Here is a 16,243-nt window from a genome sequence, read left to right as displayed (position 1 = left end):
GCATGGTGTCCTGATCAACCTCCCTGGTTGCTGTGGGGAGACCACTTACATTACAGCATAAAAATCCAGGGATATGATCTTTGCTCAAAGGGAAGATGGTCTTTGCTCCAAGAGAAGGAAGGCGTCCTGTGGCCAAAGAGGTTTCATGCCCACACCAGACAGAGGGAAACAGATGAGGACAAAGCATCATGAGCAATTTTCTTCCCCCTGCCCTCTAAGGAAACTACTTGTAATTGTGAAGAGGGGGGAGAGGGAAAATGATGTCCAGAGGTCTGTAGGCCTGTGGAGAGAGCAGAAGGCCCTAGGTGGGAAATGAAAGAGGTCTGGAGAATTTAATCAGATGCCAGTACCCAGTTAGTGGAGGTCTGGGAACACTGCTCTACCCTGTTATTTTAGATGGTTATTAAAAGATTGCACTGTTGTAATCCCACCTGATGCTGCTGGACCAGGGCCTCATTGTGTGACAAGGGGAGATGATCCCCCTTCAACATACCACTGTGTATCAATTGCCTCTGAAAAACTGGTGCTCATGCATGTTGTAAAAAAGGCAAAAGCTGCCAGTTCAGTTCTGCTGATATTTCACAAAACTGGCAACTTTCTCTCTCTCTCTTTTTTTTTTTTTTTTTTTTTTTTTTTTTAAACAGTTTGGGTTTTTCTCATGTTGATGGGGAGGAGGGGAGAAGCAGCCTGATTTGGGATGATTTATGGCTCCAGGGGTGGCTAACTTTTTGGCAAACTTTGCAGGAAGAGACCCCGGAGCATGCCAGCTGTAATCAGCTGAGCTTTCGAGAGATACACTGAGAGAGATAACATTTTATTTATCCTTGCACAAACAGGCTGATGGAAAATGTGCATATCCCAGACAAGGGAATTCTCCCTCCTCCCTCTGCCCCCTCGCCCCAGTTCAGGCTCCCTGGGAGCAGCTGGCCTCTTACTCCTGCAGTCCCCAACAGCTTCAAATTCACTTCCCTCAGCGCCTTCAAAGGAGGTTTTGATAAATGCATTACACTTTACAGCCAGCCGGGGCTCTAATTGCCAGGAGGATTATGATAAGCTTTTTTTTTTGTTGTTTCAAAACAATCTGGAGGACGGCATGCCCTCCCGGTGCAGAGTCGTCCCCCCCCAGCCTGACCGCAGCCAGGCAGAGAGGAGGAGGCAGCAAGGAGCCATATTCATCCTGATTATTTCATTAAACCGGGGGTTATTTGGTTATAATCCAACCAAAACCTTGTGGACCGAAGCTTGCTGCAGACCTTTTGGTGACCCGTGCTGGGTGGGAGACTTGTGCCAAGGCAGCTTCTGCGTCAGCCTCCAAGCACCCTGGCACCTCTGGGGTCTTGGGAGTCCCAGCACCAGACCTGCCTCGTGGGACAGCCAAGTGGAAACTCAAGAGGTCTGTCAGCCCCTGGGAGTGATTTCCTTTCTCCAGCCATGTAGTTATTCCGTGTGTATGTTTTTTTTTTTTTTTTTTTTTTACTTAAAGTGCGCTCTTTCTCCTTTGCTGCTATGTTTAATGACGATGGTCTGGTTAAAAAATAACACCAGGAAAAAAGCAGAGCTGCCTTAAATTGTGATCTAAAAATAGGGAAACCTGTGCCATTAAATTGAGAGGATTTAGAAGCATAACCATAAAGCCAAGAAGAGTTTGCCAGGAGCTATCAAGTGACACAGATTTCAACTCCCCGCTTCTTCTAGTTTTCTTCTTTTAAAGGTGAACTGAACAGGTTTAGGTTACTATTTGCTACTTTTGACTACAAATAGAGTTCAGGGAGTTCCCACTGTGACAGTTATCAGCAGAGTTTCCTTTGCAATTTTTACTGATTTTATTTGTCATATATTTTGAACTTTTTACCATCAGCAGAGAAAATGCTTTGTAAGACATATTTAACCCTTAAATATCCCAATGTGGGATTGATGTACCTGAGATCTGTTCCAAGAGAGGAGTTCAAGGACTTGTAACCTAGAGGGGAGAAAGACTGGTTTGGTTTTTACCATTCTTATCTGGCACTTAACAAACTATGGTTTAAATCTTTGTGAATCAGCAGTCTTCCTGAATGACCTGAGAGAAATCTCTTTTGTCTTTTCCATCACCATTATGTGCATGAGTTTTCCAAGTGTGAAACAAGGATAATGTTGCTTCATAGAAATACATTGACTGGAAAACACCAGGTTGCCTATAATGGGCTTTCCCTGGAGAGATGTGGCATCCAGCTCTGCTCCTGGACTGATACACAGGTTGGGCATCTGAGATAGAGCCTTCCAGCCTCTAAACACCATGCTATGCTCTGGTGCCAAAACTGTTAGTGATATTCTTTAGCAAGATTTACCCTGTGGACCCTTTTGGAAGAACTCCACTAGGAAAAATCCTGTAGGTTGATCTTTTTAGCAGAATGCCAGGTGATTTCCTGCTCATTGACTGACCAACTCACCTCATGGGTCCCCATCTCATCATGCCCAATGAAAATTTCCAGTGTGGCTCAGCAAGTTGCTTTTGGACAAGACGAGTTCCACTTCATTTTTGTTTCTCTGTGTGGTTAGCATGAGCCGATGAATCTGTTCAAAATCAGCCTCACTTTTTCATGTCTACAAAATCAGTTTTTGATGAAGATTCCTAGTTAGGTGGCATCTTTGATTAAGAAATGTTGCTTTTTATCCAATTTTATTGGCTACTTACCTACTTTTGATTGCTTGGGGCTTCAAGATTTGCTATAAAGCACTGTATAGTACTAAGATTGTATTCTTGGGCTTGTACTCACCTCAGATGATGCAGTGCCAGTCTCACTACTGCTGTGTATGAAAACCAGTATCAGACAGCTTACTGTCAAGGAGGGCCTCATTTACCTTTTTTTTCCATACAGTGTCTTTGAGTCAGCTGGGATCTGTTCCTTTCTCAGATGCCTTGAGTATGAACAGAGCTGTCCAGTAAGCCAAAGGGAGCATGACAGACAAACGAGGAAATATTCAGGGAACTTTGTAGGTGATGAAAAGTTATTCTAGATAAGCTCTGGAGCATACTGCCATGAGATAATACCAGAGCCATGTGCTGGTTGGAATTAAAAAATATGTAGATATGTTGATAATGGGAATATCTGCTCTCATATTACCCAGTTTTTCTTTTTTAAGGGATAGTAATCATGATGCTTTAAAGGCATATGCTGAATACTGAGGATACAGTTGTTTAAGAAATACTTTACTGGTATATAATGGTATGCTGTGCAATCAGTAGCTTCTTAGTGAGAATATAGCTGCTACAACAAAGCTGTATTTTGGCCCACACAGCTAAAACATCCTCTGAAAACTCAAGAAGCTGCAGGTTTTCCCATATGTATTGTCTACACTGGAGCCTTCCAAGTGAGTCTGGGATCACTCTTATGCAGCCTTATCACTAATTAAGGGTGATAACAACCTATATGATGTCCCCTTTCCCCTCCTTCCTGGCCCTGTCCAAGATTTACCGTTTACTTCTGGATTTCTCAAGGCAGAAGTGCATGTTGTCTCATCCAGTGTAACTGGCTTTCAGAATTAGTTCCTAGATGATAGTCTAGATGGTAAGAAGTTCAAATCAGGAAGGCTGTAGGTATGAGGCAATACCTGCATGTCTGATCCATCAAGGTGTTGAGCTTTTTCAGCAAAGCACTGAACATCCTCGTGGCCATTTACACTCACTAAGAGTGAGTGATCTTTGACTATTGTGCCCCTGGCAAACATCTGGAGGGAGAAATGATTGCAGTATAGTGATGCTGTGCAGGCCTAAAGTCCAAAGTGTGACAAGTCAAGCACCTCTTGTATCAGAGAGGAGCTGTGATGGCTTGTGAATGCTGTCGTTGGTGGTAGTGAGGGGCTAAACAATGATGTATTGGAATGAGCACACCTTTGGCTTTGAAAAGACCTTTCTATCCTCCACGATTGCAGCTGGTTGCTGTTGGGTTGATTAACTTGAATTTAGCTAGAAGGGGAAACAGGTTCTGCTATCTTAAATATAAGCAGCTACCCTTCTTAACATACTGCATGAGTGAAGCCACTACTGCATGCATGGGTGAAGTATATGGGTATTTGAAGTGTTCTGCAAATGAAAACAAAAAAAAAATAGCAGTGTGGCTTAGGTGGGTATTTTGAAGAGTGCTTCAATCTGAATTGGAAACACTACCTTTGGACAGGTATGTTCTGTGTGCTTCAAAACTGGATCAGAGATAGAAGAAATCTTTCTATTGAATCAAAGGGAATTGCATCTATATTCTGACCCTCAACAATCTTCCAAGAGGTCCTCTAGCTACCCTTTCATTTCAGAACAATCCCATTTGCTTTAAACTCCACCTCCCTCTCCTCAACACCCCAGCACTTCAGTTTATTTAGCAGATGTTGACCCAGACTTTCGAAGGAAGGGTAAACAGAGCTAAGGTCAATCAGAGAAACACAGCACCCCAGGAGAACTGCTGTTTTTCACTGCTGCTGGCGAGGCTGCATCCAACTGGAATTGGAGAGAATCTGAAAAGATATGGATAAGATTAGTCCCTGAGAGGATAGCAGGGTTTATATATTTAAAAAAAATTACACAGAACAGAAGTGTGCACCTTTAACATGAACTGGGTAAAGCTATACCCTTCTCATGTTTCCTCCCTTTGAAGACCTTGCATTTTGTATTCACAGCCATTACCATATGAATCAATGATTAAAAAAAAATCCCAAACCCAACATCTTGATAAGAATCCAACTGTGCTTTACCAGTCCATCCTAAAAGGTAACCAGAGCGAGTTCCTTTCACTCCAGCCATTGTTGGCAACACAGATTATGTTCTTCAAAGACTGTCTGTCTCATTCAAACACAAGGTCCATATCTTGGCTGAACATTAATGTTACCTGATAGGCCCTATGTCCAGCTCCACCTTGCCCTTCCCGGCGAATTAGGCTTTACAGCAGAGTCACAACATGAGCAGAGGGAATAAAGAGCCTTTGTGCTCCTGCTGGGTCCATCCCCTGAAGCTGATCAGGCACTAGGATTGATTACCAGGCAGGTAAAGACCTGATAACCTACCAAATCTGTATGAAGACCCCTTTCTGATGACTTCTTCCTCTGATTTGCATTTCAGGCCTCCGTCTCATTTTAGAAATGATTTTATCTGTCTTTCACTACAGTGCAAACTGGAGAAAGTTCACATGAGAAGAGGCAGCAGGGAGAACATAAGCTTGAAGGCCACTCTTTTAGTACCATACAAATAGAAATTAAGGCCATAATCTGTTATTTAATATGCAGAAATGGTTAGTTCAACTCCTCTGCTTCCCAAGCATTAGGAATTTTCATTTACTTACCATCCATTAAATACATTTACAAATACATAAAATTACATTAAACAAATTATTAAGGTTGCAAGACAAAGAATTGAAGAAAATATCCGTTTTTTTTGCCTTAATTCATCTCATGTGTGCATATGTCAAATCATAGAATTTCTAATTAGATGTTCTCTCATAAGAATGTACTTACATGTCCCAAGCATGGGAAGGTCTTAGCCCACACAATTCTTTTTGGCAAAATTATGAGCAATTAAACTTTTGCCTTCATCAATTTTAAGAACCTGTTGATTCTCTCCATAACCACAGAGACTCGTGATGGCTGTTATGTATGGAAGTCCCATATGTAACTCCTCAGTTTCTTTTGTTTAGGATAGTAATAGCCTTTGAAGAAATTTTGTGAAGAAAGGGTGGGGTTTATTAAAAATGCTGTTTCTTTTTAAAAATGCTATTTCTTTTATGGAAGTCCTGGGAAATAGTGATGAAGTTTGTTCAGTGCCTTTTCTCTCTGTGCTCTGTTGGTGCATGGTGGCTCCTAGAAATGGGTATAGTTAGTGCAAAAGGCTGTGAAAGTGGGACTGTCCTCCATGCTATATGTGTCCATGTCTGCTGGAGGATGCTTGCCAAGATACGTGAAATACTCTAAGAAATTTTCTCTTCTCTGTTTGGGAAGTGACCCAACAGGCCCCAAAGCATTTATTGCTGCATTACAGGAACTGTAAGGAGAGGTGAAGCCTCTCTCGCCTAAATCCAACAATTATAAACAAGCCGCTTAGCCAAAACATAAAAGATGGTATAAATGGAAGTATGCCTTCCCTTAGGGTTTTCCATCAGAGGGTCTGTTTCCCTGACATCCAGCCCTGGGGAATAGCCTGCTCTTTTGTGAGCAATTCCTACGGGAGGTCTGAGGAATTTTGAAGCTGTCAGGCTGTAATACCCTGGTTTTAGCTTTTTCGAGAAAGCACACTGTTTTCCAGAGAGTGAAGCCAGATTGCTGGTTTAAAGCTGCTACATTTCACCAAAAGAATGCTGATTATTTCACAGTCATGCAAGCGCCTGACCGGTAAAACGTGTGGGCAGTCTGTCGACATTTTTTTTTTTTTTTTTCCTGTTTTTTCACCGATTTGGCTTCTTAATACAATGCCTGAAGATCTTTTGAAAGGGCCAGAAAAATCTGCTGACGGCTCACGCAGCTGATTTGACCCAGAGTGCCTGCTTGGCTGAGCAGAAAGATGACACTGCAGCAAAAATGTTACTTTAAGAGAAAAGAAAACACGCACAATGCTCCTGCCATTGTTCACAACCTCTGTTCTGGTGCCAAGCTCTGCACTTAGGAAAACACAGAGGTACCAGGTTTTAACCTTTCGCCTGCTTCCCGCAGGTGTTATCTTTTGCTCTGAATAGGCAGGATGAGGTCCACAAATCACATTCAAGCCTCTAGCAGCCCCGCTGGCTACAAAAAGACAACTTGTAGTAGCTTTTGTAGGGAGGAGCTTAACAAGATTTTCAGCAAAAGGACTAATTCACTCAATTTTATTCTTTCTTGTGTTTCAATGCAATATTGGATGAAGTCACTGGTGCCTCCTTTCACAGCGCTGAAAAATAATGGAGGTGGTTGAGCAGTGGGATATCCAGCCTATGCTGAACAGATACTATGGAGCAGGCAGGTGTCTCTGTTCTTGTGATTTGGCTATATTTATAGCATTGACAGAGGAGTAAAAAAAAAAAAAATCTGAAATGGCTTTGGTGAGGTTCCTATTTAAATAGTTATTGTTTTGAGTGAAAATGGTTTGTGAAAGGAGAGCAAAGCACTCTGACTTCAAAGCTTGTCATTGTAAAGAAATCTGATGGTGAGTGGTCACGCATACCTGAACGTCACTCCTACTGCAGCAAAGCCAAAGTGCTGGCAAGCAGCCTGGTCATGTTTCCATTAAAGTCAGGGTGAGAGATCCTCAGCTGGTGTAAATCGTGATAGCTGTGTTTAATTTGGAGATTTTTTTTTTTTTTTTTCTGTTTTTAAACTCACTGACTACACTGGGGGCTAGATCAAGCCCCTTGCAAGCCGGTGGGAGTGTCTTAAAACCTTCTGATCCCATTACTTGTTTAAATCTTAGAGAAATCCTTTGAGCCCAAGAAAATGTGGTACAAGTACGAACAAGACTTACTGTATTTTTTCAGTTTTTCAGGCTGCCTTGCCACCCTGTTGCACTTAACAGGACATTGATAATTGCCCAGTTGGATTGTTTGTGCCCCCCATATCTACTGCAAAAAACTGAAGCTGCTCATTTAGACCTGTTGAATGGTCATCTTTTTTGAAGACCTACCGTGCCACATTCCTGAGTGCCATCTTGCACTGTTGGGACAGGGTGGTCAGAGTTCAGAAGTGTGTCTCCCTGTAATAGCTGAGCAATCTTGGTGTTCAGCTTGAAATATGCAGGCCGTAAACTGTTTTTCTCCCCAGTAGATACACACACAAGGTAACAGCCATGCACACTCCTACCCTGCAGATCAGGTAGCTCCATCGTGCAAGGATGATGCATTTTGCAAGGATAATGCAGCAGTGATGACAAATGTGTGCCTCTAAGTATTTAGAGGGTGCCTGGAAGGCAGACAGATTATCTCAGAAGCACCTCAAGCTAATCCTGTTTAAGAAAACCAGTTTTACTTAGCCTCTAATCTACCTGTTGAAACTAGGGTGGATTTGGTGTGCCTTGTTTTGGAAGAAGTGGGAAGTAAGATGACATACAAACCAGCAGTTCCAGTATAGAGACTACTTGTTTGTCTTTAGGTGTGTAAAAATTGGAAGACATTTAATATTCGTTGGCCAGTAGTCATTTTTAGTGTTTGTGAATATCCTCCTGTGCACTTGGAAGTGATAGGTGTTGATGAAAATCCACTGCCACGAGCATTGTTTGGTGCTTTTGTCACTGAGGGAACTGTGTATTTTTCTGCACCAGTCCTGCTTTATGAGAAGTTTGAATGGATTCCAACTTTTCTTCTTGGCCTCTGTTTTGAGCACAGTGTCAACAAAAGTGTTAGAAGTGATGTGCACACAACTGGGAAGATGTTACAGGAGGAGGCAGGGATTGCAGCTGTCCAAAGGGGATGGCAGATCTATCTTTCATTGCCTTTTTGAGATAAACCAAGTCCAAAATATTTCACTTTTTTTTTTTTTTTTTTTTTTTTCCCACAAGATGGAATGTCAACAAAATGTCCCCTTTGGACTGAAAATCTTGATCTTTTTCATTTCTTCTGGCCAATGTACGAGTTTATTGAAACATGCAGATACTTATCCCTACTTATTCAGGAACAATTACACGTGGCCATCCTGGCAGTAGAAGGTACAGCTATGCCTGTCCAACGTTGCCTAGATCCCACTGAACTTTCCTCTGATGACAGTGATGCCTTCCTGGCTGAAGCCGTAGCACAGTTTTTATCAGGATTCTCCTTGTTTGTGGATGAACCCGTTACCTGACACTTAAAGCCCCAGTCTGCAAATCATACTTTTAGTAAACATCAAGCTATTCCCCCTCCACTAAAATAAATCTTCTAGGCACACTAGCTGGCTCATTCAGGGTTGTTTTTTTTTGTCGTTGCTGGTTTTGTTGTCAGGTCATGCTAACCTGAACACAGATGTATATTTTAGTTGAAGGACACATGGGGCTGATTCTTCAGCTAAGGTTCATGGCTGAGTTACAATTGCTTAGTTACACCAATTTACTTTAAACAATCATCTGTGAGTTTTTAAAGTGACCCGATCCCTAAGGAAACAGTTTCATGAAACACGGGCTCTCAGACAATCCTGGACCAACCTTATGGGGAGGGGGAAATGAAAAAGACAAGGAGAATAGAGAAAAAAGCCATAAGCTGTGCTCTCACAGGGCTCTCTGTTAATAATCATAGAATCACAAAATGGTTTGGATTGGAAGGGATCTTTTAGTTCCCACCCCCCTGCCATGGGCAGGGACACCTTCCCCCAGCCCCATCCAACCTGGCCTCAAACCCCTCCAGGGAGGGGGCAGCCACAGCTGCTCTGGACAACCTGTTCTAGTGTCTCACCAGCCTCACAGTAAAGAATTTCTTCCTTACATCTAATCTAAATCTACTCTCTTTCAATTTAAAATCATTACCCTTTGTCCTATCTTTACGTGTCCTTGTAAAAAGTTACCTAGGTAACTGAAGTTGCCTAGGACCGTTCTGGTGCTTTCCCTTAGTGTAAAAATCTAACCACTTTATACAGAAAAAAATAAAGTAAATACCACCATCTCCATTATACAGATGGGGAAATGAGGCAGAGAAAGATGAAAGGACTTTGACCTATTCATCCCACCAGGAAAACAACAACATCCAGGTCAGCCAAGTCCCAGTCTTCACGCTTTCGTCCTTAGGCCATGGCTTTCCAACTACCTTGCACCTGTGTAAATAGGAAGGCAGGTGCACAGCGCCGATGTGCTGAGCTGCAGAAGCAGCCTGCTGTGGTAGCCATCCGCCGGGAAGGCACCCACGCTAAGAGATGTCGTCAGTGGGTAGTCGAGCAGTGTAAGCGTATCCTTCCTTAACTCCGCTGCCTGCCCCAGACAGTATGGCCTGTGTCCTCCCTGAGGAGAAGGCATTGCTCTTGCAGTGTGAAAGCATGTAGTCAGCACGAGAGATTTCATGCTCTGTCTCTTGAAATCCAATACGAAGCAGTTGCCTTCTTTCCATCCCACAGGCTCATTACACAGCTCTGTGTGTGGCCTCTCCCCGTAATTAACCTGAGGGGGTTACTTTCCTTTTCTAATTTGTAGGAAGTGGCTCATGACATCTGTTGCAGCCCTGAGGCTCCTTCCAACAAACCTTTAGCTGTTTTTCATTGAAAGAAAAGGCAGCACAGAGAGGTGTAACAATTAACCAACTTGAGTCCTGGCTTTGAAAATAGCATCTTCCAATTGCTCAGTAAAAACCTACTGAGAGCAGAGGAGGGTTAATATTCCTTTTCAAAGGGAACCATGGACATAAACCTCATGACTAAATCTAACACTTCAGGGAAAAACAAACAAACAACAAAAAACAACCAACCTAGGAAGAGTTTTAATGTGTTTTGCTTTATTTATTCTGTTTGTTTCATGGTGCAAAGTTATAGTAGCCCTCTTCCTGTCTCACCCCTTGTCCTTTGCAGATTTGCACTTACCTGTTGCATCTCACCTTAAATGAGACTTGGCATTGTGGTGCCAAGCTCCTCATAGAGTTTGATCCTAAAATTTAAGCCTTTTGGAAGCAAGAAACATCTTCCCTAGACTTGAAAGGCAAAAGGGATCATTTGGATTCTCTTATCGTAAATAAGCTTTTCAATTTTTCCACTGTATTTTGGAGTCAGGTGTTGTTTTGCCTAGGAAAAAAAAAAAAACCAAAACAAACAGAGTCATAAAGGTGCACCAACCTATTCCATGGGAGGGAAATCACTGGAATGGGTGGGAATCTGGTTTTCACCAGACTAGCTAGTTTGAGGTGACACTCTCTCACTCTCACTTCTTTAAGCTATTTATTATTATAAAGTCAGTATTCCTCAAGTCAGAAAGAGAGGAAAGCTGTAGAGGTGCATCTGTGTGTGCATTAGAGCTGTGAGAAATAAGTAAGTCTTGTTCTCACTGATTTATTACAGGGCTTGAACTGAGATTTTTTTGATCTAGGCTGTGGCTGTTCTGGGAAACATAAATTTCCATCCTACGTCTGAAATATTTTTTACAGTATATACATTTTGATGTACTTTCATCCCAAATTTGCACTTTTCTTCAAATTGTCATCTTCTGACTGAAATCCAGGCAGCTGGAAAATGGCTGTATTGTAATCTCATCTGACCTCTTGCATAATGTGCTTCACAAAATCTCACACGGTAATTTCTGCATTGTTTCTGTTGGGCACAGAACATAAGCTGCATGTAGATAAAAAACCTTTTAGAAAGCAGTCTACTTTGTGTTTGCAGCAGGCAGTTGTAGCATGAGTTGGGCAGCTTTGACCTCCGCCAAGGCTTGTGATACCTTAACAGCAGTTGTGTATGTGTGTACAGTGGTAACAGCAACTGAATGAAAAAGTCTTTGAAGTTCCTCGCTGGCTGAGGAGCAAAAGTCCCTTCATCTTTCAGCACTAGTGGTGCTTGCCAGGCCATCCGGCACTACTGAAAATCCCCCTCCCTGTTCCTGATTGTGAATGTAACGAAGATGACTGATAATCAAAGTGCCGTTTGCCTTCTGCTCTGCACAAACAGTGGAAGTAGCCTGATGGGTCCTGCTGAGATTTGTACCTGTGTAAGGGCTTTTTACGTTTGTGATTATTATTATTGGGGACTTTTACGGGAAAGGAATCCCTTCCTTCGTGAACTGAATTGCTATTGTGTGAGGGCTTGCAGATGATTAATGCCTGAAATTTTGAGTTTTATGGAGCACTACATGCCAGTTTGGTCAAATTATGGACCTTCCTCCAGAGCAGTTTCACATCCAAGGACAGGGATCCTGCAGAGTAGAGCACAATGTCTCCTGAAAATTCCAAAGACCAGTGTGATGAACCCAGGCCTAAACACCAGTTGTCTCATGACTGTTGGCTGAACAGGGTGAACTGTGTCTGGATGCACCCAGGTCATCAGGTTGTTCTTTCGGGAACAGACCTGTGCCCCCACCCTGCTCCCTATGCATTGGGGTAATAGTAGCAACGTTACCGTGTGGCCCTCAGCTCTCTGTGAATAAGGTCTGTTGCTGTACCTAGGGTACAATATATAGCAGGGAAGAAACATTTCTCTGCACAACACTGCACAATTACAAGGGTCCTTTCAGGTTTAACGCTATATACTTGAGAGGTCTACTTGGCAAAGAGCTGAATGGCCTCATGAGCTGTAGGAAGGAGAAATGTATTTGGCAGAAAATATATGGCTCTGTTAATAAATAACAAGGTATATGTGAATACTGTGTAGGGGGCTACAGAAGGACCCGGCTGCATGGCTGCAGAGTTGAGGGCTCTGTTCAAAGACAAGAGGGGCTTTTGTGTGTCAGGGTGATATAGGGGTGTAACAAAATATATAAGGTCCTGGTTAAAAGCTGATAGACATGGCGGTTGCTGAGCTGACTCTTCTGGAGAAAGGTGGTAGTAATGCACCCATTACTTGGAGCCACGGGAGCCTGGGTTCTGCAGATATGTGTGTAAAAAAGCTCAGAGAGAAAGGTGAATCCCTGCCATATCCCCCAGCACATCATACTTTGCTTTGTAAACATCAGAAAATTGTTTTGTGAGTTCCTCAAGGAGTGCCACTTGCTTATGTTTGGGGAGGAGAGGAGAGAGTAAGGATGGGAGGGTCAAGGGACAGTAAAAAGTACAGTTAGCATGTTGTCTGCAAGTGGCCTGTAATAGTTTTAGTCACTAAATCCATGACCTGCCCAAGTGATCATTGGTTGATCTCAGATTTGCACTGCAGTGGCTGTGCTGGTAGAGTTGGCCTCTTGATAGAGGAGCTGTACTTGAGGTCCTGCCTAGGAATTATTGAGAAACATTAGTCAAGCTTCCCCTGCTCTTCTTACATTATCTTGGTGTGTCCATAGTACAAAATGCTTCTTCTAGAACTTGCCCTTACTAAGTGTTAGTTATCACACTGACATTGCCTATCTCATTCAATCTTAGGTTACTCTACAGGCACTAGAATAACCTCATGACGCTGCGGTGAGACAGAGATTTAGATTTAGTCCTACTTCATAAGGAATAAATAACACTAAGATGTTAGGACCCAAGCCTTCAAACTCACCTGTTTAATGATAGATGCTTAAATCTGCTTAGACACCTAAATGTGCTGCTATGTCCTGATCTGTGAAGGCTTTTAAGGGCTTGTAATGCTATTAATTTAATGCCAGTTTAACAGGCAGGCATCCCTTTCTACTTGCTGCGGACCATCCCCTTCACAGAACAGACAGAGACCCAAAATCATTACAGAAAAACCCTAATTTCATCCTAGTCAAGTCCTGTAACAGACAATAAAGATGTAATGTTTCCCTTCCCAGAACTATGACTCAGTTTCCAACACTCAGGAGGATAGTGTAAGGTATTTTCAAATTCCCATTTGGTCACATGTTACTTTTTTTCTGGCTGAGGGTTCAAATTCTCAAGTTTTCCACAAGCTTGGCACCACAACAACTACAATATTCCTTAAGGTTCATCCTTTTGTGTTATCCCACGGCTCTAGAAGTTGGAACTTCATGAAAACATACTAAATATAATTTACTCAGGATGAAAAGAGCACGGGTGACAAGTTTTACATAAGCCCAAACATTTACAAGCCTGCCTCTGCTCTCAGAAAGAGTGGGCTACAAGTGGCATCTTCTTGTTCAATTGACTTTTTTCAGGAATTTCATAAAAGCAGCACAGCCAAGGGAGGGTGAGGTTGCTTCTCACCAGTCTTGTGCCTCGTCAACAATAAAAGCATGTAAGCATTGATTGAAGGTTTTTCTTTAATTGGGTGAGATGGTTTGGAGAGAGCCAGCTGTTATTCTCCTCCCCAGGGAAGCTTTTGGGCTGACATAACCCAGCATCAGGGAAAGTGGATAGATGTGGGAGGGAGGTGGTAAGGGAGAGCCAGTGTCGAGTCTCATGCCTTCCCAAACCGAATTGCACATCTGTCACTATCAGGTCTTGAAGCGGACGGCTCAGAAGGCCGTTGACATAGGTTAAGCACTACAAGTGCAGCAGAAGTAGTCTGGCAGGACATGTCACAGTGGGGGTGCTGCAACAGCCACCCCATTTGCATGAGTTCAATCCAGTGTCACCATGAGGACCGTTTCCTTGCTCCTAATTGAACTTCAGGGCTTGCCGGTGGTAGTGAATGGAGCTTTATCATCCTGAAATCAAAGTGTGGCTGTGCAATAACCACAGAGCTTGGCTCTGGCTAAGTCCTCGGTGGTTGGTAATGAAATTCAGGGAATTCCAGACACAAGTGCTTCTTCATCTCCCTCTGCTTTTATCTGAATGACCAAAGTAATTTGTGCAGAGGAATGGAAGATCTTGAAGGCCGTGCCAGATAGCTTGCTGCACAGGGTGGCCTCCCAGATGCTTGCAGAGAGTAGATCTCTTTGCAAGTGTTTCACTTCCCCTGGCAGGGAATTGAGGGATAGGGGCATAGCAGAGGCAAGGGCTGCCATTACCGATGTGTTTGTCACTGAATGTGAGTGAAATGATAAGGTGCATCTGGCATGAGGTCTCGGTGCATTTCTTCCTTGCTTGCTGACGTGAGGAGCTAGTGTGCTGCCTGGTGTTACGGCTCATTGGTTCTGTGCATGAAAGAATTCAATTAATTTAATCTTTCATTGACATTGCCATGTAGTGGAAGGGGTTACTTTTGCATTTTAAGGTCCAATGCGCATGAAATCTTATGTATTCTGTGTTTAAAAAGAGAAGCTAGTGGCTGTGCCAACACACAGTTGCAGAACCACCATGGTATAACATAACACCCATGAACTTCTGGGAGACATGGAAGTTTAGGATGCTCCTATATCACCATTGGGTCTAGCTGAGAATTTTTGGAGACAAAATTTTTGGGGTGCAAGATTCTAGCTCATCATAACTGAAATTTTGAGGAAATTATTGATTTTAACAATTCACCATGTATTTTAACAATTCACCAGGTTCATTTAAAAAAACCCAACACGCTGCTATTATCATCTGTTTCACAACTGTGCCTGGGGGACTTTATCTTGGATGAGGACAGGCTAATTGTTGTACAAATAAAGAATGGTAGGAGAAAAATTATCTCTCACACAGGGAGGTTGTGATTGCAGTTTACTTTCTTCAAGTGAAAAGCAACATTTTTTGATTTGGAATAGTTTGGGTTTGATCTGCAATTTAGGTTACTTTTTACCAAAAAGCTTGAAAAGATTAAAAACAAATAGCAACTCCCAGGACTGAAATGAAACACTCCCAAACTGCTGATATAACATTTGACCAGATAGGAAAATGTTCTTAGATTAATATTTTGAGAAAATGCTTAGGCTCTTACTTTTCATTATTATTTGTTACCCCTCTTTGGAATAGAAGTCTATTTCTGAAATTTCAGAAAAATCTCCGGGGACTGGAAAACTATTTCCCCCTCACTTTTCCTCATGGCTGCTGCCATTAGGGCTATTGTTGAGAGGGGGTGTCAGGGTGTGGGAGTTTTTCCCAATGTTTTTTCTAACCCCACTCTAAGCAGAGTTAGATGATCCAACACTAAAAACAGCTGAGTCCGGTCTTGTATTAGAGCACTGCTGTTGCTGCTACTGGCTGAACAGCACTTTTTTTTTTTTTTTAATTATGGGGCCAGTTTTTGCAGTGCAGACAAGGCTATAATTATTCTCTGAATGTGGGGCGGGTGATGTCATGCTGTTGCAGAAAGTAGGCTCTGCATGTGGTAAAATAGCCATGTATTTCAAGATATGGAGAGAGAGCCCTCGTGGCTGTGGAGTAGCATCATACGTTTCATTAATGCAATGCTTTCCCAAATCTACTTTCATGAAATATGTGGCAGTACACACACATGTGTTTTTTGTATGTGGGGTGATAAAATGCATGCGTTTTTACATGTAGGTTGTGTGTGCACACGTGTGTATGTGCTTATATGTGCTCTTCATGTGTGCATGTATATACATATGCAGAGGAACCAATTATAAACCGTTAAGTTTTACAAAAATCTTTCTCTTTAATTTAGAAAAATAGATTTAAATTATCTGTAGTATCCTCAGTCATTTGCTGCATTATTTAAGCATCCCCTTTCCCCTCTGCCCTTTCCACCTTGCCTCTATTCCCAGCAACAGTCACCATTTTTTTCCATAGCAGGGATAGCTTGTTGGGCATTTCCAGTGTCAGAAGAGTTTAGCGGGAGGATTAGCAGGAGCTCTCAGGCTGTGCAGGCAGCGGCGATGCTGTTGCTGCATGGGTGTATTAGCAAGGGTATATCGGCACCAGCAACAGCC

At 42.6% G+C, this 16,243-nt stretch overlaps 1 protein-coding gene across 2 annotated transcripts in view; it reads left to right on the top strand.

Annotated features, from left to right (window-relative positions):
- The window catches only part of FGFRL1 (fibroblast growth factor receptor like 1), a 178,610-nt gene that overhangs the window by 48,038 nt on the left and 114,329 nt on the right, over positions 1–16,243 (top strand). The gene's annotated exons all lie outside the window — the stretch shown is intronic.

Source organism: Tyto alba, unplaced genomic scaffold, assembly GCF_018691265.1.
Source record: "Tyto alba isolate M040663 unplaced genomic scaffold, T.alba_DEE_v4.0 Super-Scaffold_6, whole genome shotgun sequence".
NCBI lineage: Eukaryota > Metazoa > Chordata > Aves > Strigiformes > Tytonidae > Tyto > Tyto alba.
This window is presented reverse-complemented; position numbering and strand designations above follow the sequence as displayed.